The following is a 27,839-nucleotide window of genomic DNA, read 5'->3' on the forward strand; positions in this document are numbered from 1 at the left end:
ATATAAACTGATGAATACTTACTAAGAAGTAATCGGTTTAATCAAATCAACAAAACATGTTTATCTACTGATTGCGGTTTATACTAGCAAGATAATTCTATCTAAGCCCCGGTTGGGTTTTAGATTTTTTTAAAGCTGTGAATATGTATCCGGGGGGCCCGAAAAGAGGGAAATTCAAATCCAAAAAACTACTGGGTCGAACGGCCTACGTTTGGGATACATATTAAGCACGACCTTAATTGTTAATTCGTACAATTAGAACCCATCAAACCACCTGAAATACAAAATTTAGGAGCGTTTCAAAATTCAACAACTGTAAGACCCTTTGGTAATATATGAAAATAATATATTTCCCTTGCAGGAAGGACGATCTCGTTTTCATTCTTCGCATTCCTTTTTATTCCCTCAAATTACCATTTAAATTCAAACGACTACAATTTTACGGTTTAATCAAATCAACAAAACATGTTTATCTACTGATTGCGGTTTATACTAGCAAGATAATTCTATCTAAGCCCCGGTTGGGTTTTAGATTTTTTTAAAGCTGTGAATATGTATCCGGGGGGCCCGAAAAGAGGGAAATTCAAATCCAAAAAACTACTGGGTCGAACGGCCTACGTTTGGGATACATATTAAGCACGACCTTAATTGTTAATTCGTACAATTAGAACCCATCAAACCACCTGAAATACAAAATTTAGGAGCGTTTCAAAATTCAACAACTGTAAGACCCTTTGGTAATATATGAAAATAATATATTTCCCTTGCAGGAAGGACGATCTCGTTTTCATTCTTCGCATTCCTTTTTATTCCCTCAAATTACCATTTAAATTCAAACGACTACAATTTTCTATTGGTTTTTATTTTGCTAAGGAAATAAATAAGTTTTAGGGTCAAAGGTCAAAGGGTCAAAGGTGAAAGTCGCAGGTGTTAAGAAAAACGTATTCTTCCTACGGTCAGCTACATGTCGCCTGCTCGAGAGTAAAAAGGAGGACAAACTGTATTATTTTTATTCCAGGTGGAAATATGAACGGCATAGCTTATTAAGACGATAAAATAAATCCTTTAAAAGCGGATAAAAACGGGTATGAATTACCGGTTATTAGGTTATTTCCTGTTTATTAGATAATCTAAGCGATTTTCACGCCATCTATGCAAAATTAGATTTTTAAAAAATGTTTGTTCTCTTGCAAATCATAATCTTCGAGGCAAGAGCACTTGCATGATTCAATTTTTTTATAAAAGAAGTTTCTGTTATTTGACTTTTTCATCGTAAAACCGTGTACAAATTTGCTATTCCATTCTGTGATCGGCTTTCCTACGTGAGATAATTATGCCAGACGTCCATTTCAGCCCGTTTTTATAATTCTTTGAAAGTTTTGGAGTTTAGATGAATAACAACCCGGGCTAAGTAGAGTAATCGTAAATACATATAATATTATATTACGATATTACTTTCAAGTAATAATTATTAGAAATAGAAAATATTTTATTTCAATTATTTTTTAATTATAGTTATCATTCGCTACATCGTTCGATAAGATAAACGGTTATCGATGGAATTCGTATCCGTTATCTAATATTTGTTAATGCGTTAGTGTTACGATAATTTTGTAACCAAAACTTATCATTAATAATTAATTAAAATAAGTTATTTTATCAAAAATTAAACAAAGAACTCAAATTTCTGAATAATCCCTAATAAATTATTAGATAAAAAAATTAAAGTTCGCTTTACCATTGATTCTTTTAAAAAATAATAATATACGATTTTAAAGGTTAAATGCCGGTTTTTTTAATTACAAAAGAAACAAAACTAAATATTAATTATTAAATTGTATTATCGCGTTATGAAAGATCGGGCATTAAGAGCCGCGTTCATTAGCTTGGTGGAAATCGGTAGCGTATGAAAAGATCCATCGTCTGACCGGGATTCGAACCCGGAACATCCGCACGAAATGCCGAGACGCTACCTGTTCAGCCACGGAGGTCGACATTAAAATCCAATGTGGACATGACTTCCTTGTATGCCTATTAAAATACGTATACACATTTTTTTAGAATGAAAAGTACATAGAATTTTATTTCATTACAACTTCTCATATTTTTTTCATTTTTTAATTTTTTTATTTTTATTATTGCGTTATATTTATCGTAATTTTTTTACAATCAGGGGTTAATGTTTATTAGTAAATCAATATGTTTAAATTAAAAAAAGGAGATGTCGGATTTGAACCGATGTGCTTTCCCCCTTGTAAGATTCAAATACTACAATCATTAAAATTTTATTTGGCTATATAACTGTGGAACCGATGAAAATAAGTACCGCTTACGATACAGCGTTGAAAAGCTCTCAATGACGGCTTATTACTGCTGTTAATAAAAAGTCCAAAATCCAGTTTGATTGGATTTTGGGCTTTTTTGGAAACTTTTCGTCCAGTTGATTAAAATCAAAAGGGGAGGTACACAACTAGATGTTACAACAGTCATAAATCCAAAATTTCAACATCCCACATCTAATCGTTTTTGAGTTATCCGAGAAACGTACGTACGTACTTAAGTACATACGTCACGCCGAAACTAGTCAAAATGGATTCAGGGATGGTGAAAATGGATATTTCCGATGATATCTGAAATCCGAAATTTTTTGCGATCAAAATACTTCGTTTACTTTGAATAAAGAAGTAAAAAGCGATTTGTTTGTGACTAAATCTAGATCGGCGGAAGACAGTTACGGACGATATAGAAAGTATTAAATGTGACTTTTGTTCGAATATTAATTTCTTTAATTTAATAAATTGCATCTGTCTAACGAACTTTCTATTTCTTTTGGATGTCTATATATCTTTAACGCGTTTTGGAACTGCGCTCAAAATTACTCGCTGGAGGCCGTCATAGGATCAAGATAAGATGAGAAACTAAAAAAACAAACACACTTTAAGTCATAACACAATCAATAGGTAAAACCTCACACTCGTCACCTTTGTACGTGGTATTACGTTTGATTGTGTTATGAGTATATATATATTGTGTTATATTGTGTTATGTAGTGTATATACAAGTGTGTTTGTTTTCTCGTTTTTCATTTTATATAAATTATTAAATTAATTATCAACTGTTACTTGGGTACATTTACTTGAATTTTATTAATTATTTTAGTAAATTATACAGAGATTAAGAGGCTTTTTTACTGGAAAAGTATTAATCTCGTATTCTAAATAATTTAACTGTCGACAACATCCTAAGGAATTCAAGTAAATACATCCGAAAAAAATTAAAATTGAAGTATAGGATTATAGAAATCTTTTCTGCTGTACATATGTTCGAAATATGTATTACCCATTATCACTTTATTTCACTAAAGTGATAATAGTGACAACCCGAAACCGTGACAGGCAAAATTAGTTTATTTAAATTCCCGGTAGTCCTTGGGATTTAATTGACAATAACATCTCAAATAGTACGTACCGACTTAATCCTCATATATACGTCTTCTTCATCACAAATATAATCTTTAAAATACCTTAAATTTTCGACAGATAAAATTTTTTATCATTTTTAACATTTTTGAATATGAATTTATAAATTACTTATGTACATGAGATTATTATCGAATATTAAATATAATGAAAAAAATTTAGTATTATTTTGTTCTCTTTACGAAAGCGTGCGATTAAAATAAATTAGTTTTAAATAACATTTTTACTTATGTGATTTTGCTGATCATATAAGCATATAATATCTCTTCACTTACTCTGACAGACACCTGAAAAAGAAAAATAAGTTTCGATTAATTTAAACATAGAACTAAAAAAAAATATCAAATTTATATTTTAATTAAAACTAAAAATTCCGGTTGTTATTTCATAATTAGTAATTTTAATCACATATATATATATATATATATATATATGAGGATATATATAACTGAGGATATATATATATATATCCTCAGTTATAATGTAGGCGGATATGTTTGTGTAGTCGTTATTGTTATTTATAAATCCGCTAACCTGCATGATGGATCACGTGCAACTCTTTATTTCATTCAGAACGTTCTGTGTTCGAAACCCGGTCAAGGTTGCCGTTTTTCACACGGCTCAAAATTTATCTCAGGGTAAAATAATTTGAAGAAAGAACGGCAAATAAGGCTTTGACTACGACAGACAACTGCTAAGAAGGTAAAATAACTGAACGGTAAACGCATAATTAATTAGTATTTACTTAGAATCTGAGCACCAGTATTTCTGGTGCTAGCTGACTACAATATCATGTAAAATAAGAAAAATTACTATCGTATCCTGTACCTATATAAAAGCACATATTTTCCATATTTATCTAAAAACAATCGCTTAAATCTTCAACTTTAAAATTAAGAACGGATGAACTTTATAAGCGATATTGTTTAATCCGAATGCAAAGTATCCTAATTTTATTTATCGAGAACGATTACATATTTTGGGGAAAAAATCTCTGTGAAGCCGGGAACGTTCTGTAATTCCGGTTACTCTCAACCGACTACTGCTTGGAAGAAAAATTAAGTGGAACATTGAAGTACGTATACGTTAAAGAATTACGTAAAATAATTATTCTACTCTTCGAGTAAAATTTTGAGATACGTATTTCGGTGACCGTATCTCCTTTAACCAAAATTAAATAACATCAGTGACCCGTATTCACAAGTCATCTTAAAACATTTCGTAAAAATCAGTTAATTCAGTCTGTAAATGTCAAGAAAAATGATAACTGATAAAAAAGGAAATAAATCGGTTTATTAACCCTCTACGCTAGTTATGAATTATCTCGCATCAAATACAAAACTGATGTGATATTTACTATTGTAGTACAATCACCTAATTAGTAAAAGAATATACGTGAATTTGAGTCCAGAAACGACAAAAAAATGGGAATTTAAATGGGACCGAGTATTACCAGAAAGAAGCATTAAATTACGTGAAAAAATTTCCCTATCCTTTGAATAAAAGTTTAAGACATATGATCCATAATTCTCTGCCGCTCTTGGCCGATTGTGACCAAAATTAACAGACGGGGTAAGATTTGTAAAAAAAAAAAACCCCGACGCGCAACCCCGTGTGATTTCAATACGACGGCAACATTTGAACATCAGTAGAAATATAATAAATACTGTTCTGTTGTATAAGCTTTACGAATCAATTTTTTTTTTCACTAATTATTTAGTTAAAAAATAAGTTATATATTTGCATATATACATATTAAATAAATAAATAAATATATTTTTCATAATTTACAACGTGATTATTTTGAAAACAAATTTACAATAAAGAAATGTAAAAAAAGAAGCAAAAAATCCCCAGGCTAATGAATAAATGTCCTTCGTTTGACCGTTCAGTATTCGCTTAAAATGTAATAACTCAGTAGCCAAGCAGCACCCACATATTAATTTCCTCAATAGATTTTAATTTAAACGATTACATAATAAGGACTGTACATTGAAAACTATTTTCTACTATTCAATATCTTTTTTAAAACTGTTGTTACTATTTAAACTGTTTTAACTGTTTGTTAAAATTGTTTTATCTAATCGATACTCAGTATAACGATAATACCTGTTATTATTTCTATAAACAAATTTTAATGTAGTATTTGAATTTTTAATCGTATTAAATAGAGAGTGTACAAAAAAGAATATCGCGGTTTTAAAGACGCGTAATATCTCTTAACAGTAACGATTCACGCGTAAAATAAAAAAAAGTAGTTCTTACAGTTTTTCCCTATAACTGTTCAACGCGAGCACTTTTTGGCACGCGAAACAATACCAGCAGATAGCGGAGTTCGTCCCATAATTTAACCGGCAGTCTGGAATACCGAAGGTTTGACCGCCGCTTCAATGCTCAATCCAAATTGAGGGGATCAGTAGGTAACGAAGGCGCATACATAAGATCCTTTATAAAACCTTGAAGGAAAAATATCACACGGGGTCAGACGGTGTGCCTCGGAGACCACCGCAAATAAGCTCTGTCATCCGGTCCGTGCCCACGGATCCGGCGGGTGGAGAAAGCATCATTCGATATCCCGTTTTGCCGGTGAGAAGGTGCACCGTCGTTCTGTCAAATAATTTGTGCGGTAAATATTGCGGTCGAGGAAAGCGCCGTGTACAAAGAAGAAAAACTCACGTTACGTTCGCTTCGGCGAAAAAGAACGGCCCGTCGGGATACAGCCGCAGAAAACATTTAATCTTAGGGAGTCCCTTTCTCATTGTACAGGTGAAGGGGATTTTCTGACTCCCAAATACGGACGTTATATGCGCTAATCTTTCCATTAAGATGAAATGTTGACTCACCACTTAACAAGAAGGTCGTCATATCCAGGCTGCAAGGTTTTCGATTTCGATCGCGAAGTCGGCAGGCTTCAAAGTCTGTAACAGCTTTAAAGGGTACGGACTTATACGCAAGCTTTTCTTAAAACATTTCACTCTGTCATCACCGGCTTCGCTAGGTAATCATCTACCAACGCTAATACGGTATTGCGATCAATACTGTTGATCAGCTATTATTATTTTATTGCCGACTTTGAAATAATCATTTATTGTATTTGACATCGATAAAAAACATTATTATCTAAATAACCTTTAATTAATTTTTTTTTATTTTACAATTGTTCTGAATTTTCCACTTTTTAAAATTTTTAATAGCAACTTTTAATAGTAACTTATTTTTAAACTTTTTCACATCACCAAAAACGAATTTGGTTTCTGTTTACATCATATAAGTACGTTTCTGACAAACATAGTAATGTACTGTTTCAGAATAAAGTTCGAATTTTTCTAAATTTTCTTTGTTTTATTCAATTCATCTAATTTAAGCCAATTTTTATCTAGTTTTAAGCAAATTTATTAGTTTTCACCCCAGATTTTTCGAACAAGGCTGCAGATACGGTTCTGGGACCTATTTTTCTCGATTGTTCAGGTCAAAACCGTAACAAATCTCTTATTTTTTCCTTAATAACATCCTAAAAATTTCAGTACGACCTTATTTCACCGGCGTAGCTAAAATACGACTGAAATTTTTCAACTGCCGTAACTCGTGTTACATAGGTATATATAGGTTATCGAGTTCATCTTCATAATCAGAAAAAATCTTGATTCGTTTGACGATTCGAAAAACACACGATGAATCAGATTACGGTGTTCAAAAACTTTTATAATTCATATCTCGGCTGTCATGGAACCTTTTTTCAGTCCCACTGTCATCTATTATTAATATTAGATAGTACAGCCGATTTCTGTAACGGAGTGGTACCGTCTCGGCATTTCATCCGAGGTCCCGGGTTCGAATCCCGGTCAGGCGTGACATTTTTCATACGTTATAACATTTCCGTTTTCAAATTCCTATGCGCAAGCTTCATACTTATGCGTGGTGAATTATTTAAAAAAATATATATATTTTCAATCTTGAAAATAAAGTTTAATGCAATAATTTTAAGGACGGGGATCATTCGGTTCCCTTGTTTTTGAGGCTTAAAATTTTATTCATCGAAGTAATTACTTACGTCCGTAAGCCGGCCCGGTTCGGTTCAATGTTATTTAACAACGGTAAAAAGATTATAATTTCAAAAAAAATAAAATTAATTTTGTTACCGTGAAGCCCCCTTGTCTGAGAGGATTGAAAATCAGGCCGAAGCTGGGCTGCATAAACGAATTTTTAAGTCGAATTTCAACTTTATTTTGTCTACGGGTTTTCGAGATACGAGGTAAAACCGTTTAGAAATCCCTCACCCCTAAATCCGATCGACTTAAAGCTTTAGATGTTAGATAACGCAGTAAGTATTTTCATCGTACTGAAGTTCAATTTTCTAGACCGTTATACGAAAAGTAAAAATTTAGAAACGACCGAAAAATGCTCTTTTCTCTTTTTTAATTTTGTCCAAAAAAATAATTTTAATGACGTTTTATATATATAATTCTTTTGATGAATTTATATCGAGCCGGAGATATTAATCGAAATACAGGCCGATACACGTATATAAATCTTCCGCAAATTTCTATAGCTTCTATTTGTGTTTTTTGGAGTAACGGGAACATGAAACGTTAACGTTTGCAAAAATTCCAGATTCCTAAAATTTTGGCCGATTTTAAAATTTTCCTTTTTAGCTACACCGTTACAACAACAATAGAGCTGTAGAAATTTAAAACGACTCATCAAATTAAGAACCTTCTCCTTTTTCTGATAACGGTTAAAAAGAAAGGCGCGAAATAATAGTTATACTCGTGCGAAAATAAATATAATCAGTACAGAATAAAACAACCAACTTTGAGATTAAAAAAACCTTTTTAAAGAAAAGATAAAACGGGTACATATTTAAATAGATCTCGCATTACACAGGATGCAGATAATGCAGGCTTAAAAACACCGCAGAAATATTGATTTGATTGCAGGAAATCTTTACATCTAATTTTGATAAATTTTTAAAAATAATATAGGAAGCGTAAAAAAAGTCCTTCCTCATAGCCTATATATACTACTATATATAATAAACAAACAGTCCTATCCGATTTAGTAACATTAGTTGCAGTTAATCTTTTAGAAATAAAGAACTTTTTGTGTGTTCATTCGTCAATATAAACCAAAGGAAATTATAAAATATTTAATATTCTTAGTAACAGTTTAATATTTACCGGTGCCAAATAACGGTTTGATAGTTCATTTTATATCCAGAAAATACGTTCCGACTTTATAAAGGAACTTTAATATATAACACGCATTTTATAGTGAACATAGAAATACATAACAAGGATGACCACTTCTATTGAATTAACGACACAAAATATCGATTCTAAAGAACGTCGGATATGACAAGCCCGATAACGGAAAGGATACCTATTTATAAAAAATGCTGTCGGTTTCTTCCATTAATCTGGCGCCAGAAAGGACAACCGGTCGTAAAATTTCCCTTCCTTGGTATTTCTGTGATTTATTTACAGTCTTCACCGCTCGAATAGTTTTTTCAATACCTCCGACCGATCCTTCTACGCATACTTCTTAACATGTCATTCATTTTTGTCTTGACCACTTGACCGCTCTTCCCGCGTTCAATCTTTCTTCTTTCTAAAACACGATTCTCAAACAAAAATCGTCTTTGGCCGATTAACTTTTACAGTTCTCTTTAGATGTTCGTACTATCTCCCCTCGATACCCTCAGTAAAATTAGTCAATTTAATAGATGTTCTACAATATTATTTCTTAACCTCTGAAGTTTTTCTTACATTTTTTTTACGAATAATTTTATTTCTATCGCTTCTTTTTGACCTCAAATAAAAGAAACGCTTTAAAATTAAAATTGTAGAAAATCAGGTTTTATCAACAGGTTTTTATTTTTCTATTTTTAACAGACTTTAAAATAGAGGTGGTTCTCGATTCGAGTAATGTATACATTTTTGTCTGGATATAATTTTTCACAAAACGTATCGATTTGAATTAACTTTGTTTTAACGATATAGAATGATCTCAAGGTTATCCCACACCGTTACCGAGCGGTAATGGATAATCAAAAAATCAGTATCGGATGAAAAAATTCAATTTAATAAAAATAATATTGATAAAAAAAAGCTTCTGCATCGAATACGTGAATCAGGCTACTCTGGTACTTTACTCTCTTGCTATCAACTAATTATACTATAACGAGTGGTTAGATGTGAACCTTCTTCAGGCGTTTCGTTAAAATACGTTTATAAATCAAACAAAAACGGTGTGATCTTTGACCTTGAGTTTCATTTGAAAATATCTGATGTGGACACTACATGACTTCCTTGTTCGCCTGTTAAATTACATATACGCATTTATTGCTGCACGTCATTTAAATTTATTTTATTTGAAAGCGAGATGCGATCCTCCAATTCTTTAATAAAGTGGACAGTTACACGACTGCTGAAATATTAGTTTTTATTAACATCAAACATTTATACGATTATTAATTCAACTATCTTACATGAAATATAAGGATAGAGTAAAAGTCCCTTTATTACTCGTATTACTAGATCAATATTATTCGTATCTTCGTGAGTTGCCGATTAACAAAAGTTTCAGATTTCTGGTTTCTCGTATAAATAAAAGTTAATAATAATTAAATTATTCCGTTTAGTGAACTGTACACCGGTTACAAATGTTAATTTCAACCTTACGATGTAAAATAATCAGTTTTTATTGTCGGATTATTTGGCGGATAATCAAAAATGAAAAAGAAACAATCGTACTAGAAAAACAAGGATTAAAATGAAAAAAATATAGCTCAAAAAAACAACAAGAAGATGAATATGAAGAGGAAGAAAATATTAATAAAAAGAGAAGAATAATAAAAAGATCAAGAGAAGATGATAAATGTAAAAAAAAAGAAAACGTTAAAACCAAGGAAAGAACAAAAAGATTAAGAGACGATGATGAATATAAAGAGAGAGAAAATTTGAAAACTGGAGAACGTGTAGACAAATTAAGATCAGAAGAATTATATCAAAGAGCGATTAAATCATCGGGATCAAAAAACAAATAAACGACAAGGATCAACTCCGACTTAGGGAGAATATTATCCGATAATATCAAAGGAGTAATGAACTAAAATTAAGAATTTTTTGCAATTTATTAAAAATTGGGCACGTATGCCTCAGTGTACACGCGGTTCTTGAGATCTGGGCACCGTTTCTTACCGTCTGAACTATTTAACTCGTTCTGTTGATGTGAACGATGTCTTCATCGATTCGACTTCTTCTGATTTATTCTCCTGCGCCTGTTTCTGTGCAGATCTAGCACCAATAACGTAAAACATTAAGTAAAAAAAAACAAATTTGTTTTTTTAAGCCGATAATGAACTGCAATATGAGTTTTGGTCTCAAAATAAAGAGACGTTTCGAAAATGCGTTCTTCAGAAATGAATTCCGTTTGTAATTTCTTAAAAGTTTAAAACAATTTCGTCTGCATCGGTTTTAGAAGATATTTCCAAATCAAAATGTAACCGACTTCAGAGTATATTCAAATTAAAGACAAGACGATCGTCGAATAATAAATAAACTCTACCGCTGTCGGTAACAAATGGATTTTAATACCCGCTGGAATCAATGAATTCGATTTCAGAAAGATTGATTTAGAATCTGAAATATCCTTTACGTCGTCGACATCCACGCATCCAAATATCGGTCATACTAGATGGATTTACGGAAATATTTCTGGATGTATCTCTTTTTTACAACCTAATTCACTCTTCTTTACGGATATAATTAAGTAAAAAGCGTGAAAAGGTTTTGATAAAAAATCTCACAATTTAAGCCTTGAAATATAACTCCTTTCCTAATCATAAATTTGAGAATTAGATCAACTTATCAACCGAATGAAGAAGCACGATGCGTTTGTTTGTTTGAATTTTTAGTTTGAATGAACTGCTTCTTTAGAACAAACTGAATTTACTCGCTTTATTTTTTTTTGAAAATTTCCTTTATTGTGTTGAAAAAATAAAGCAAATTTATTGCAATTGTTTTTTATCATTTTTTCGATGCTGTTGCAATTTTTTTTTAAATTATTTTGAAGCTTATCGTTGTAAAAGTTTTTGTTGTTGTTAGTACGCTAAATTCATCATCGTTGTTTAGTTTCAATTGGCAAAAACATTTAACAACAGAATCACGTGTAATGAAATATAAACCGTATAACATTTTCGCGGCGGGCCGTAGGCTCACCTTTTTTCTAGTATTACTCTTAAAATAAATGTAATTTACAAATATTTTTAATTAATAACCTATGTTAGACCAATAAAAACAGAGTAAAACAAAAATTTAACATTCTGTTCAAGAATTCCGTTTTAAACTTATCGAAAACTCTTCACATTTCATATATATATATATATATATATATATATATATATATATATATATATATATTAAGATATATAGAAGACATTTTTTAAAACTTCTCACACGATGAGTTTAAAAAAGAAAAAAAATTACCAGTATGATAAAAATTTAAATTTTATTTTCACTCTGACACGCTTCTTGAATTATTAAAAAAATAACAATTTGAAACAAAAAAAAGTTATACAAAATTTATACACTCCAATTTTTATTTTTAACAAAATTATATAGTTTCGAAAAAATGTAACCACTGCATTGAATAAACATTGACCTCTTTGTCCTATTATGTATTTTTAACGATTTATTAACGTACCACCAACTGTACCAAATAATAGATTATTATACAAACATAAATGGATTTTTATTTAAGCAGATTTATAAAACCACGAAACTTAAAGAAATACAAATATGCGATCGCATTTAGTATCGATAGCAATATTGTTTATATATGTGTTCGTAAAATACGGCTACCTTTAAATAATTTTTCAACCTTAAACACAAAAAAATGAAATTTAGGAAATGTTTCTATCTCAAAAGATCTATTTTTCAGCATGGCCTCCTCTAAAACCCTTATGGGGGAAGGGTAACTAAAAAAATTTGAAACGGTAAAGTAAGGTCATGAAATATCATTTTAAAGAGAATTGAAAATAATTTAACCGACGCAAATCTAGCTGCGACAACCCTAAGTAAAATACATCGTTAAATATTCTTCGCATCTGGCTTAGAATGCGGCGCAGTAGAACCACCATGTTGTGGAATTGTGATCTCATATCTCAAAATAGATAATCTTGAGATCCAAGCGGTCGCTAAATTTTCTTTTTTTGCCGATAGCTATTTTATAGTAAACCGTTTTTAAAAGTAGCTGTGAAATATATTTACTGGCCGTTACTTTGCTTAACTTTTTTAGGTCTAAATTTTTGTTTTTCACTGCCCTCTAAAACGATCAACACTATCATATCTGTTTAAGATTTTTTAATTGTCGCTTGTGAACGTCCGCGGGTGCTTGGTTTGTAGTAATTATATACCGAAACAGATCGTTTTGAGATAAAAATATTTTTTCGTTTTCATTTTATTTTTAACGATTGAAAACTATTTGAGCGATCCTATTCTTTACGGAAAAAATACACACCTTATAAATAAATAAATATATATATATATACATAAATAATATCACTAATATAGGAATGTATACCTACATATGTCTCAAGAACGGCTGGCCGATCCAGACAGTTCTTTTATAAATGTTTTGTTAAAATTAAAGGAAGATTTTACGCTTCATTTTATCTAAATATTTCCATTATTGGGTGTGTACATATTTAAAACAAAGTGCGTATCGTTATTTTTTTAACGTAAATTTTCATATAGCGTTTCGAGTCGCTGATTCTCTTCTCTTTAACACAGCCGTATGATTCCCGTAAAAGAAACTGAAAAAAAAATTTTTTTTTCCCATATCATTTATCAAAATCGGGTCAAGTGTTCTCTAGATATCGGCTATTAAATTTAAAAAAATGTATTATACTACAGTTTTCATAAGTACGTAAAAAAAAAAAAAAACGTTTATCTTAATGCTTTGTAGCGAGCGCTATCCGTGAAATATTCATAAAATTATAGTCAATTTATAAATAATAAAAATATACGTTTTATTTTTACATTAACTCTCCGTTCATGTAAAATTAAAACAAAAGGGATTTTGCGTCAACGGCTTTGTTTATTTTCGAGTTTATACCTCCACAAAAACGGTGTAAACTATTTTATCGAAACTTGAAAAATAAACCCATTTTTAATAAGATATACCAAAAAACACAAGTCGAGTTGATTTTAATATTACATTATTAAAATTGAAATATTTATCAGTAAACCGCCTTCTCAAAGGGAGGGGGGAGCGATTAAACTCATTTCCCGTTTAATAAAACCTTTATTAATTTACACGATTAGATTGCATTTAAACAAACAGAATGTTCCAGATCTTTAAATTTTAAAGAGTATTCTATAACTTTTTAAAACGAACTTTTAAATTTAAAACAGACGTGAACAAATTTTACCCGGATCGGGGAAGAGAGGACAATAATTAAAGTAAATCAAATTTGAAATTACAAAATATGTTTTTCCATAATTTGACGGAAATTTCTTTCATAAATAATATCTAACACCCGTAGTCGAACCACCGGTTAGTTTACAATAAATCCCAGTCGAGTTTGGGATTTTTTCCCGTAAATTACAAACTTAACGTACCTTTTAAAAAAAGAAGTAAATTAGTTTTCGCCATTTTTTTAATATCGAATAAACAAAACCGAAATTGTAGTCGTAATGAATTAATTTATGGAGGACATCTGTAATTTATAAAAATCTGAAAATTATTTTTACATTTTAGTTGTTTATTAGTAGTAATGAAATGAAGTTAATGTAACTTCTAATATAGATTTAATTAATAATCAGTGTACAATTAATAAATATATTTGCACATTTATCCGACTATATTTCCCAGTAAAAAAATATTTTCTCACTAACGTAGTGGGAAAAAATATGCGACTTATTAACGATTTTACGAGTATATGTAGAAGAACAGTACATTTTCGAAAAAGTATTCGCGTCGAGTGAAATTACTTTTTGTATAGCTTAGTATAACAAAAGTCACATTACAAATTATATAACGTCTTATAAATGCGATACTGGAATCCAACCCCCACCCCACCGCACCGACTGATATCAAACAGATGTTTCTCTTACATATCACTTCAAGTAAAAAAATAGATTACGAATGCATCGAGTGTCCTACGTATACGGTATATGTTTAAAATACTAACAAAAGACTAACGATTATGTGGGCGGTATAATAATCGGTGTGTTACTTCAAATAATATAGGCAACTTTTTTTTAATTTATTATTTTATCAATAAGAATTTTTCACAAGATGTGCATCGTATATATATATATATATATATATATATATATATATATATATATATATATACTACAAAAAAATAATAATAAAAAAAGCAAAAAGAGAATATAAAAGTGAAAAACAATAAGGTATTTTAAAAAATTATTTTTAATTTAAAAAAAAAAATCTTGAGTGATACAGTCTAAAATAAATTACACGCACGTATATATTTACATTTTTTGAAAGCTGAGCCGCTATTTGTAACAGACGGGACATATTTACTTTTTAAACAAACAAGAGATTTTGAAATTACCATTTTTTTTCTAATAATTTGTATTATTTGGAGTTTTTATAAATGGGATGCTAAATATTAAAGAAGAGTAAAAATCACAAAATATTTTTCAGAGAGAAAACTAAAAAAAAAAATATACAGAAAAATATATCTTTAATCTTTGTTTCTAAAATTTTTATACAGAGCGTTTGGAAAGTTGCTCTGCACTGGACTTATGGAAATGTAATGACGAAACTTTCTTAATTATTACTTTGTATTTTTATTTGATTATTTTATAGAAACGGATATTACAATAACCGAAATAGTCTATAAAAGATGTTGAAAAGACCTCCTCCAACATCAATACAACACTGTACACATTTCAGTATTTTAAAACTCTTTAACTACCTGATGTACTGGAATGTCCGGTACGTATGCCGTTATTGCGGTCTTTAGTTCGTCAATCGTGCGTGTTCTGTTGCGATGCACGTCTTGTTTCGCTGCCCCCCGTAGAAAGTAATCTGGGGGAGTCGGATCGGGGGACTGAGTCGTGCAGGCCACAAACCAAAATATCGTACAAAATACGGGTTAATTTTTCTATGATTTAATAAAACGGAAAATAATCCAAAAAATGATACAACACTATTTTTTTAATTTAGAAACACACATTTTATTAAAAATTACAGCGGTAATTTATGTGCGATCCGTAAATAAAAATAAAAAAATCTTTTATTCTGATCGGTGCACAATAATGCATTATCAAGGTCGTGTAAGGAATGAGTAAATATGCTAATCCACGGATAAAAAAAAGGAATTACTAAATGCCATCATTTGCACGGATAGATCGCTCGGAAAACCACGGTAAAAATTCGATCAGTGTACTAACAAAAAGCATTCAATTAGGTAATTATAAAAGAAATAAATAGCTGTGTTTTAAGTCCATATTAATTACAGTATTTATTACAAAATACATGAAATAATATACATTAAAGAAAAAAAATTACTACAAAAAAATTCACATATACATGTAGGTACTAAAAGGTAAAATATAAATACAAAATAAAGCACAATTCAGAAGGCATTATGATAATTATTTAAGCAGATATTTATTACATGTTGCTCGGGCTGGAGAAAAGTCAGGGTTTCCTTTATTTGTTAATTAAGATTGTTTATAAGTTTATCAACAGAATAATATTGTTTCTATAAAACAGAATATTTTAGTTTTATTTTAAATATATTGATCAAAAGACATTTTACCTTTTAAATAGTTTAGTAATTTATTGAAGAATTGCAAAGGAAATCCGATCTCCGAAGCAGAGTGGTAGCGTCTCGGTCTTCCATTCGGAGGTCACGGGTTCGAATCCCGGTCAGGTATGGAATTTTTCATACGCTATAAAATTCCCATTTCCATATCCCATGCGCAAGCTTCAAAATTATGTGGCGATATCGTGAAATAAAAAAAAGACTTTCGAAGTATTGTGTTACGTTATACGAAAACAGTTCTATTGCTTCGTTTAAGAGGTTACGTTGTGAAAGGTTAAATATATTGTTGCTTCTTATGAATTATATATATATATATATTTAGTACAGTTGTAAATTACATAGCGTGCCTCAAGAATAACAAACATCCCGCTTCTAAGTAGATAAGGAAACGTGAAGTCCTTTTGGTTTCTTCGCCGAGACGAATATAAGCTTCACAATGATATCCGCATAATTAACCGTTGCTTTCAAAAAAATTAACAACACTTACTGAAAGGAAAGAAAACAACGTAATTAAACTCATCGCCTTCACCCAAAAAGGGTGAAAGAAGTATAGGTAAAAAGGGAAAATATTTAAAATTTTATATATCCAAGGGCGCTTCAATTTTTATTAATATATGTAATTTAAAATATAATAAAATAAATATTAATGAGCTATTTTCTTATAGAAAGCGTCTGGCTAACGCGATTACAGTTTCTTATTTTATGATTTCTGTCGTATTTTATTATAATCGCGTTTTGATTAATTTTATTTAACAGGTTTAGGTTAGGAAGAGGTCTGAGTAAAACAGCCTCGTGTAGCCAGTCGGTTATGTTCTATTGCACTTGTACGTTCACTCAATGAATGTTGGGGGGCGGATATGACGTAATATTTTCGTTTTACCACTACTATTTATATTGTTATTGTTATTATTATTTTTGTACTAGTGATATAAGAGAGTAGGACGGCATTGGCTTAATAACCGCCTGCTGTTGGTATGGAGTAAACTCGTAGAGACAGCTAGAGCGTACAACGGAAGCCACACAGTAACTCTACTACTGTGACCGATCAATGTCCTTGGTAGATTCTATACCAGAACAAACAGAACGGCTCGACGAAAACAAATAAAAACTACTACTATATAATCCGACGACAAAAACAATTCAAATAAAATTTTACGATATACATTTCATCGGAATCGACAACCGGTTAACTGGATTCGATTCCTGGGACCGCCCCGACCCATACGTACCTTTCTTCGAATTTTTCACTTCATTTTCTAAAAAAAAAATAATTACAGTATTTCACCGCATCCCAAATTTTAAATTTCTAGATTATTTTTTACGTGAACAAAAGAACACAAGATAATATTTATTCTTTGAAAAATATGTATGTTATATCGATTTACAGACAGTTTAATATTTACGGGCCTTTACTAAGAGTGTCTATCGGCGCAAACGTGCGGAGCTAATGATTCCAACTAATTTGTTTTTTATGTATTCAATACAAATTGAAATGATCATAGAGATTTAAATTTTAATATAAACGAAATTAATTAATTATTAAATTAAACACTATACTTTTGAAAAATATATTTGTAATGATTTTCAAACCGGCTTTAAGTTTATACTTTTTTTTAGGTTACGAATATATTAAAATTTAATTAATAATATTCGGTGTTTGATATAACTGAGAAAAGCGAACACAGCCAGACAGGAAAATGTTATTTGTCAAGTTCTTGTATTGTTTTCCGCTAACTAATACACGTAAAACCTGGTTCGATAAAAGTTTTGTCGAAGCTGCGGATCGTAACATTTTCTTAATCTACTCTACGTCTAACGATTTTTTATATCGTAAAACCGGGTTTCCCAGGATCAACAAGTCTAAAATCGTATAAGGAATATTTGTTGGACCGCAGATACATAAGCGAATGAAGGATTTGGAGCTAATGAATCCAAAAAAGCGGCATAAGTGTCATTTTATACGGTTTTGAATACCAGATCGTGGATACCGTTGTTTGTTCTTTGGCGGTCGGGTTTTAAATAACCGCACATCTCAGGAACGGTCGATCTGAGTCCGTGCAAGACTTCATTTACATTCATCCGTATCATCGTCTGAAGTAATACGCCACGGCGGTTCCGGAGGCTAAACAGAAAAAAACCCTAGCGTAAGTATCGTTTCGAAATACTGTTAAATCATTCCTGCGCAAAAAAAAGAGAGAACTATGTACAAAAACTAAACTAAAAAACCAGGGTACGATGTATTTCTAAAGATAACATTCATAATTGGACTTTTTTCCGGCTAACGTGATCGATGAGCACAGTGAACGCTTTACCGGGTTATATTAATGATGAAAACAAACCGATCTTTACGGCGGAACGGTAGCGTCTCTACCTTTCGTACGGAGGTCCCGCGTTCGAATCCGGGTCAGTTGCGGGATTTTTCATACGCTACAAATTTTCCGTTTCATAATCCCATCCGCAAGCTTCAAGCTTATACGGTGAATCGATTAAAAAAAGACTACGGGGGAAAACGGTGTCCGATTACGTTTGCCGATTATTGTCGGAGACGGAAAAGAGATATTCCAGAGGTCGAATACAGGAGAAAACTAAAGAAAAGCAGATATTATTAGGTAAGAAAATATACGGTACATACTTCCTTAAAACGTCAGGTTTTCATTAAGTTCGTGTAACTAAAAAGCTCTGCCTATTCAATTTTGGTTTCGGGATTTGAAATCGACGCAAAAAACAATACTCCTTATCGAATGCGCGTAACATAAAAACCTATTTATTATTCATCAATATTATTAAAGGGGAAAAAACCGTGAAAATACTATTTTAAGCGCTAGGAAACGTCAATTTTTTTTAAAACAGTTTCAATAGGTTTTGTCATGACAATTATATAAGATTTAATTCCAAAAATAAAAAAAGACGAATATCATATTTTCACGAATGTTTTTAATGTTTACATGATGCATCGCTTCTAAACGTAGGTTTAATCTTTCGTCGTTTGGAGAACAAGTCTCGCTCTACTGTAACTTATACAGCCTGTTTACTTGTTTTACTTTCCCTTGAAGTATTCATTGTATGCAAATAAATGAATAACATTTTAACTGCTACAAGATCTCAAATTAAAGAACATTCAACCGAAATTAATTCGTTCAACTGCAGTTAAACAATACACAATTAAATTACTACTTATGTTAAAAACCTAAATAACTACTATTATTAGAAACGTTATGACCTCCACGTAAAAAAATAAATAAGTACAAAACATATATACGCATCAAAGAAGAAATTTCAGATTCTTTTTAAGATTAAATAAATAAATCTTTTATTCTGATCTGTACATAATAATACATTATATAGAGCTCATCAGAGGAATAGGTAGATACGTTACTCCATGTATAAACAAAGAAACTGCCCCGACATTTATCTGGGTGGATCGAGGGATTAAGAAAAACATCACAGAATATACAATTAACTATATAATAAATTTTAGAAATGTTTTAATCATTACATATAATTTGAAGTAAAATATATATATTATATTCTGGTTGGTTACATAGATCGTTGATTAGAGCAGCATAACAAAAACATAACTGATTATTAAATAAAAAATCTGATGTGGTCACCACACGACTTCCTTGTACACCTATTAAATTACATATACACATTTTTAGAAATAAATAAATTTTTATTTCATTAAAACTTCTGATATTTAATCGTTTATTTTTTTCTATTGATATTATTGAATCATTATTTATCGTAAACTTTGTTTTACAATCGGAAATGAATAAAGAACTATTAATAAATCAATATATTTAAATTAAAAATCCCCCTCCCCAAAATAAGATCCAAATATTTTATTAATTAGAATTTCATTTGCGGCTAAAACTCTGGGACCAACAAAAATAAGCACCGCTTATGATATATCGTCGAAAAGCTCTCGACGAAGGCTTATTACTGCAATTAAGAAAAAGTCCAAAAACCATTTTTTTCCTTTTGATTCTGAACTTTATTGGACACTTTTTGTCAGTTGATTGCAATCAAAAGGGGAGGTGTACAACTAGATGTTACTACAGTCCTAAATCCAAAATTTCAACATCCTACGGCTAATCGTTTTTGAGTTATGCAAGATACATACGTACATACAGACGTCACACTGAAGCTAGTGAAAATTGATTCAGGGATGGTCAAAATGGATATTTTCGTTAAAATCTGAAAACCGAAATTTTTCGCGATCACACTTCCTTTACGTACAAGGAAGTAAAAATAGATACGATTAAAGACCGTTATAATTATTTAAAATTTAAACGCCTGAAATTATTTTAAAGTACATGAAGATACTAATTATAAAAAATAAATCGCAATTTACAAGGCGTTACTAAAAATTATTTGAGTACGTATTTACAGTTACGTTAGACAGAGATGCAAAACATTCGGTTTTTTTTTTAATTTGTATTATTTAAAAATTCTTCGATATAGTAATACAGTTTCTGTAAAAAAAATCTTTTAGTCTGTGAGAAAATTTGTCTAACGGTTTGAAAATTTATTGAAAATGATAACGGCAACATATTAAGACCTTTTCTTGTAAGCCGAACTTTTTGTTGATTTGCACGGAAACAGTTCTGTTCTTTGGTTTGGCACAGATTGATATCGTTATGTTCTTGATAAGCAGCTATTTAGACCAGCGGTAAACGCGTCTTCCCAAATCAGCCGATTTGGAAGTCGAGAGTTCCACCGTTCAAGTCCTAGTAAAGCCGGCTATTTTTACACGGACTTGAATACTGGATCTTGGATACCGGTGTTCTTTGGCGGTCGGATTTCAATTAACCACACATCTCAGGTACGGTCGAACTGAGAATGTACAAGACTACACTTCATTCACACTCATACATATCATCCTCATTCATCCTCTGAAGAATTATCTAAACGGTAGTTACCGGAGGCGAAACAGGAAAAAGAAAGCTATTTAGACCAGCCGGTATCTGTTTTGGGTTGGGCTTTTTCTACACGATCGCTAATTTTAACTTTAATGCCTCCGAAATATCATAAGAAATGATTATTTCGTTATGCGCCAGTGGAAAAAGATGTGATAAAATTCTATTAAACCAATTGTAAAAAAAAATGCAAAAATATCAATTTTTCTCTTATTTTCCGAGATAACTTGATAACTGTTTGTTTAGAAAAAAGATCGAGATAGAAAAAAATTTGTTATTAAATTTTACACAATATCAGCGGTTGCAAATCGAAAAATACGTTATTATTCAAGCAAAAATAGCAATAACTATAAAAAAACAAGATTTTTTGGGAATTTTTTCCGAGTACCTATATCATACATAGGACCTTTAGAATTTGCCTCAAAGAACTTTTCGATATGATAAATCAACAAGCCAAATTTCAACAAAGTCGGTTCGACAGTATTTGCACAATAATTTTGCAATCTAGATTAAAAAAAAAGTGATTTTTCCAAATTGTGTAAGGCCTGAAATAAAGTCTCAGGTACGCGAAAATTTAATAAAAAAGCAATCAAAATTTCAAATGCATTTTGAAAAATTAAAATCTGAGCGGTGATTGTCGAATAAATAGCGATAATAAAATTAAGCTCCTCCCATTCCCATCAGTGCTGTGACGGCCTCTTCTGCTTTGTCCTTCTCGCTCTAACGGCTATACAAATGATCCTCAAACTATGCACCGCGGCGCCACGGGGAACCGCGGTCTCATCACAGGGCGCCGCGAAATATTGTAACAGCTTCATAATTAAACCAACCAACACATTTATAATTTATTAATTTAATGTTAATAAAGTAAAAAAAATAATGAAGATACACTTACTTACGAGTAGACGTACTTTTACTTAGGGTAGGGCGTCATGGAAAAATTTTAATTGAAAAAGGGCGCCACGACTCGGAAAAGTTTGGTAACCGATGGATTATACAATTTCTTGAAACTAAACCTTTTGATTCATTATTTAAAAAATTAAAAATTTTTAAACATTATTTGTTTGTTTATTAATTATCTCCTGTCCTTTTAATTTTAGTTTGATCGTTTCCATGTTTTCTAGAATATTTAAACGTTTTCATTTTTCTCCGTAATGTAATACTTTGATGGATTTTTATCATTTCATCGGTAATATGACCTTTTTCTATCAAATCTGTTGAATAACTCGAATCTTTTTTTCTCGTAAATATATAATCTTATACTTTCATTAAATCTTGTTTTAAATTTTCGCCCGGTTTATCCTATATACGTCGCGTAACAAACTCCATTTTTGTTGTAATTGTCTTTTTCTTCTATATTATTTATTGTTGATGTTATTATTTGCGGTAAACGCTATATTATTGAAGCTTATTTTTGGAAAAATTCCTTCTGTTTATATAAAAAATACTGTAAAATTTCAGGATGAACTTTATCCGTAATCGTTTAACGAAAAAAGTTTAAAAAAATAAATATTTCATTATATATAAAATATATTATTTAATAAAAATATTTTGAACCTTTAAAGCGACGAGAGGTTTTCTTCGTAGCAATAAACAAGAATTAATAACCGAGGAAAGATAGCTTTAATTCAGGTACTAAATCAATAAAAGACTGAGCGATAGGCCTATAAATTCTAAAAAAGATACGGTAGTATATAGATTAACTACTCGTGAAACCCTCCGACTTGTTTTAGAAAGGAAACTAAATCGATATTACAGATCGATTGTAATTATTATTAAACGTAATAATAAAACCGCCGATTTTAATACCTGTAATACTTTCACATAATTAATTTTATTTTATTTTTTTTTTATTGAGCCGACAACATAAGCGTTCCGTTAATAGATATTTCGGCTTCGTACATTAAACTTCTGATGGTAGGTAGCGTAATCATACCGAACAACGTTATTTCTTTGCATATCGGTTTAAATATTAATAGTACTTGGTAAAAACGGTAATAATAATTTTTTATTTTATTCGTGGATCATTTTTTCTTTTAATCTACACGATGTCATTTCATTAATAATTATGATTTTCATAAAAAATTATGAAATTTAAAAAAAAGATGTTTTTTAAATAAACGGATGTTATTAAAGTCTATCTAAAATATAAACACGTGACAAAAAGTAGATACAAAAAATAATTCAAAATTGAGAAGGTTTTAATGAATATCTTTTGAGAATATATATTTTTCCTGACCGGTACGTTACAATCTGTTCAACTAGAGAACAATAAGCAACCCCTCGCAGCCCAATGAGATAAGAATGATATGTGTAGTCTTGTACAGACTCGGGTTGACCTTTCCTGAGACTTGTGGTAATTGAACTCCGACCACCAAAGTACACAGGTATACACGATCTACTATTAAAAACCACATAAAAGCAACAAATTTTTACTAGGATGTCAACCTCAGAATCTTCGACTTTGAAAATCAGCTGTTAAACGACTGATTTTCGACGATTTAACCACTCGTCTAGCGGTATACAGAGCAATATTGTTTCTGTAAAAGAAAATCTTTTAGTTTTATTTGAAATAAATTAGTTGTATTTTTTTTCAAACGGTTCGAAATTTTATTAAAAATAGAAATGGAAGTATAATAAGACCATTTCTCTTAATTCTTTCGAAATTTATGTTGATTTACATGAAAACGTTCTGTTGTCCGGCTTGAAGGACAGATGGATAATGGATATAATTTGTTTTCCAGAATAAATGACTGCGTAAGCCTAAGATTACCGAATCGTAAATATAAACGCAAGGATAAACTGACGTTTTTAATTTACTAAATATCAATTTACATTTTTTCTATCGTTTCAAAGCTTATTTACAATCGTTGACATTTATATATAAACCTTCCTGAAGACGAGGACTCCTCGCCGAAAATCCTAAAAAATTACACCCTAGTACGATAAAAACTTTTACGCCAAGCACATACAATGACACCCGACACCAATAAAACAACAGAAAGCAAAATAAGAGAATAAATAGAAGTAAAAAAAAAAGATGAACCGACGAAAAAAGTATAAGTAACAATTTGAAATAAAAGTCGAATAGATAATGCACGATACTCGCATCCGAGTTAACTATAGACATATTAAGATACTACAAGGACATTCAGGTCTAGAAGGTGCATCGATTCAACCTTCAAATGTTATCTTAGGTTTACTTCTAAGTCACGAGTGTGATAGTTAAGCCGTCGTTCGTACTTTAAATTGAAACGTTGTATCTTTTATAGATCGTAATCCTAAATAATTTTGGATCTCATCGTTCCTTGTAAACCAAGGTGCCTCTGTTATATAACTCGCTACCTTATTCTGAAACGGCGGTAAGATATCGACATGGCTTCCGGTCGCGGTGCTCCGTACTTCAATCCCATAGGACCGGATAAGTTTTAGAACCGATGAGTACCCCGGCAGTTTATTATATTAGGATAGACGAAAACGCGTGCCCGGTAACCGGAACATTTTCTTCAACTTTATCTCAAGTCGCCTTCTCTTTTATATGAACTTTACACGTTACTCGACGATCGAGGTGTAGACCTAACCCCTCTCGGTTTGCGGAATTATAACGCCATCAAGTCGGACCCGTTGGCAGTCGCCTATCTTCATCGTGAATGTCACACGGATTACGGATACAAAACAACGATCTGACTGCCCGTTTTTGTAGCTTTAAAATTTTTTCCGCTATTGAGAAAGCTTAAAGAGATGATATTTTACTACCGATGAAAATATACGTCAGTACAAGAACTATTTAGCGATTACGAGGAGCTTAATGTTTAATTAAATGTTTCAAAGCAAACCGGTACGTTTTGATTTTGTTACAAACAACGCACGATCTGATCATCCCGTGAGAATTTAGCTTCTAATAAAACGAACGCCTGAATTCTCACTTTACGGGCGACAGAAATACGTTCACGGAAATTCTATCCGCGCGATCGACAACGTTACGTACGCTTAAGAAGCACAACGGATCGGTTTTATCCCTATTAAAGGTTTGATGGTTACGATCGAAGAGCGTATAATTTTTTAACCGGTTTGGTAGAATCTAACGTAAAGTTTTCAATTTCTTTCAAATAATTATTTTCAGATATAGTTGTGTCATCTGCAAAGATAATAACGACGAACCGTTCAAGATTTTAAAGTAGGGCGTTAATAATCGATAAGAGAAGCGAAGGCCTCTGAGGGTTCTTCGTCATGGCACTCCGCGTTCTACATCGTACAAATAAGGATTACATTTTACATATAGATTCTTATTAAAAAATTAAAGATTTACCTGCTTACGATCAGTAAGGACTTCAGCAGATCCTCTAATACAAATATCACAGCTGCTAAAAAATGCGTTGAACTAAATCGAACGCTTAGTAAGATCGCAAAAAATTAAAAATCGATTCGATTATTAACTACATATAAAAAATATTTTGTAAATACAAAATTATTTTCTATCAATGGTCCGGTTAAACGATTTTTGATCGACGGTGCTGCAGTTAGCTTTTTTTTTTTTCAAAAAATAATTTTTTAGTCAAAAATGTTATTTTTAGAAATTAGAAAATAAATTACGCCGGTTTTAATAAATAAAAAAAGAATCATATTAAATATTTGGCGCCTCTGCGAGCATTGTACGATAACAAAATAATTGTCAGGCTTGAAAGGTTACGTGCAGCAGTCGATAACAATAGAACCTATGCCATCAGTTATTTGAAATTTAGTGTTTTATGCTCTGCCGCCAGAGTTAATGTAGCAATTACTCGGTAAGAATTTTTATTTTAAATACCATTTTGTTATAAATATTTTGAATAAATTTTAATTCTCGTAAATCTTGATATAACACTTAAAAAATCTTTCGTAAATTAAAACTTAAGAATTTCATTCAAGATTACATAATAAACATCGGATGATCTTCCGTACTTAGTTTCGTATCGTTTTACATAACAAAGCCGTCTACTTTACCGGCTTCAATTTTTTACCGGATGAAACAGGTTTTTTGTATTCCTTGACGTATTGAAAGGCTTTTTTTTCAAAAATATTAAAATCCTAGGCGTTGTGAAACCTTCGGTGTTAGAAGAAAGCGGGAGGGGGATAGCGCTTCCGCAAATCGGTTAATTTGATAGTTGAGGGTTGTAAGTTACGGTTGGTGGTCCTGATCGGAAGAGGCCATACGAAGGCGATAGTAGGTTATGTAAATACGCTGATGGAAACGTCTGCAGAGGTATTTGCATCGGTGCCATCCTGACAGAGGCCAAACCGACGACCGTGTTGTGTTATCGGGTTTGGAGGGCCTAAAAGAACTTCCCCGGTAAAGCCGATCAGGGCTAGGAACGGAGGGGATGGTGCGGCGACCGGGATCTTCACAAGGCGGGTGTTTTCTTCTACGGGGGACAGGAGTAGTACTGAAACCGTAAAAATCAGGGGGATTAATCTTAAATAATTAGAAATAAAAAACTTATACACGGCATTTAACCGATTAAAAATCACTGTTTTAATAAAGACCACACGTAATAATAATAACATTCAAAAAATCATAATTTAAAAAATTCGTAAATTACCGCTACTTACAAATATACTAAGGGGCGGCGCCCTCAGGCCGCTTTGCGGCCAGCATTTCAGCATTTTTCTTACCGTGTTATAATATAGGAACAACCGATGTTCGCTCGTATCTCGTCACAGAGCAGAAGAAAAATTTTGGGTGAGGCCTCTCATTAGGTGGACTTGATTCTCCGAGCGTTTTAGACCATCGTCCGTCCCGTAGATCAATTAGGTCTCGAGTTACGGCAATTTTCGTGTTTTCAGCATTCTTCTTACCATTTTATAGGGAAGATAAAATTTTCTTAGTTTTTTTTACTTCAGTATAACACCTGAATTTTTTTTCATTGATGATATCGCTATATAAGCTCGATACTTGCGCGTGGGATATGGAAATGGAATTTTGTACCGTATGAAAAACGCCATACCTATTCGGGAATCGAATCCGTGATCCCCGGATGAAAGGCCGAAGCGCTACCGCTACACCGCAGAGATCGGCATTTTCCATAATTCTTTACTCGTACGCTTAAATAATTAAAGCCGTTTTACTTAATATGTAAGAATTTTTTGCCGGTTTGTTTATTTTTATTTTAAAAAGCCGCCGGTAACATGTTTGAAAGATAATTACTACCCTTACATTCTTCTACTTATTTCATAAGAAAAGCAAAAAGAAAAAAGATTACTTAAAATTAAAAACGGATTTTTTTTTAAAGCAAACAAATCTAATCGCTTAGAAAAAAAAATAGAAAAAAATTTCTACCGAACAAATCGAAATACAAGTAAAAGCTTTTAGGGCAGGATTTTATTTACCCTAAGTTTCTGATAAAATCTAAAAAAACATGTTATAACTAACAGAAACCGCACCTCTATAATAAATTTAAAAAAAAAAAAAATATTTTCACATTCGTTGTGAAACTTTTCCGGTTGTAATTATTTATTATCCTACCCCTGGATTAAATATGAACTACGCCCATCTTATGGTCCGATTTTCATAAAATATTACTAAGATCTATACTAAATTTACGCGAATCGTCAATCCATTTCATAATTATACTTTCATTCCTGCTAAGAAATTAGACA

The 27,839-nt window shown here is 31.4% G+C and overlaps 1 protein-coding gene across 2 annotated transcripts in view; it reads right to left on the minus strand.

Moving 5' to 3' along the window:
- LOC142330487 (extracellular serine/threonine protein CG31145) overlaps window positions 1-27,839 on the minus strand; it is a 514,347-nt gene that overhangs the window by 292,802 nt on the left and 193,706 nt on the right. For both annotated transcript variants that reach the window (XM_075375768.1, XM_075375767.1), the window contains one exon: window positions 3,755-3,766. The gene's annotated coding sequence lies outside the window, so the exon portion shown is untranslated. The remainder of the gene's footprint in view (window positions 1-3,754; window positions 3,767-27,839) is intronic.

The sequence above is a fragment of the Lycorma delicatula genome, chromosome 9, assembly GCF_047948215.1.
Source record: "Lycorma delicatula isolate Av1 chromosome 9, ASM4794821v1, whole genome shotgun sequence".
Taxonomy (NCBI): Eukaryota; Metazoa; Arthropoda; class Insecta; order Hemiptera; family Fulgoridae; genus Lycorma; species Lycorma delicatula.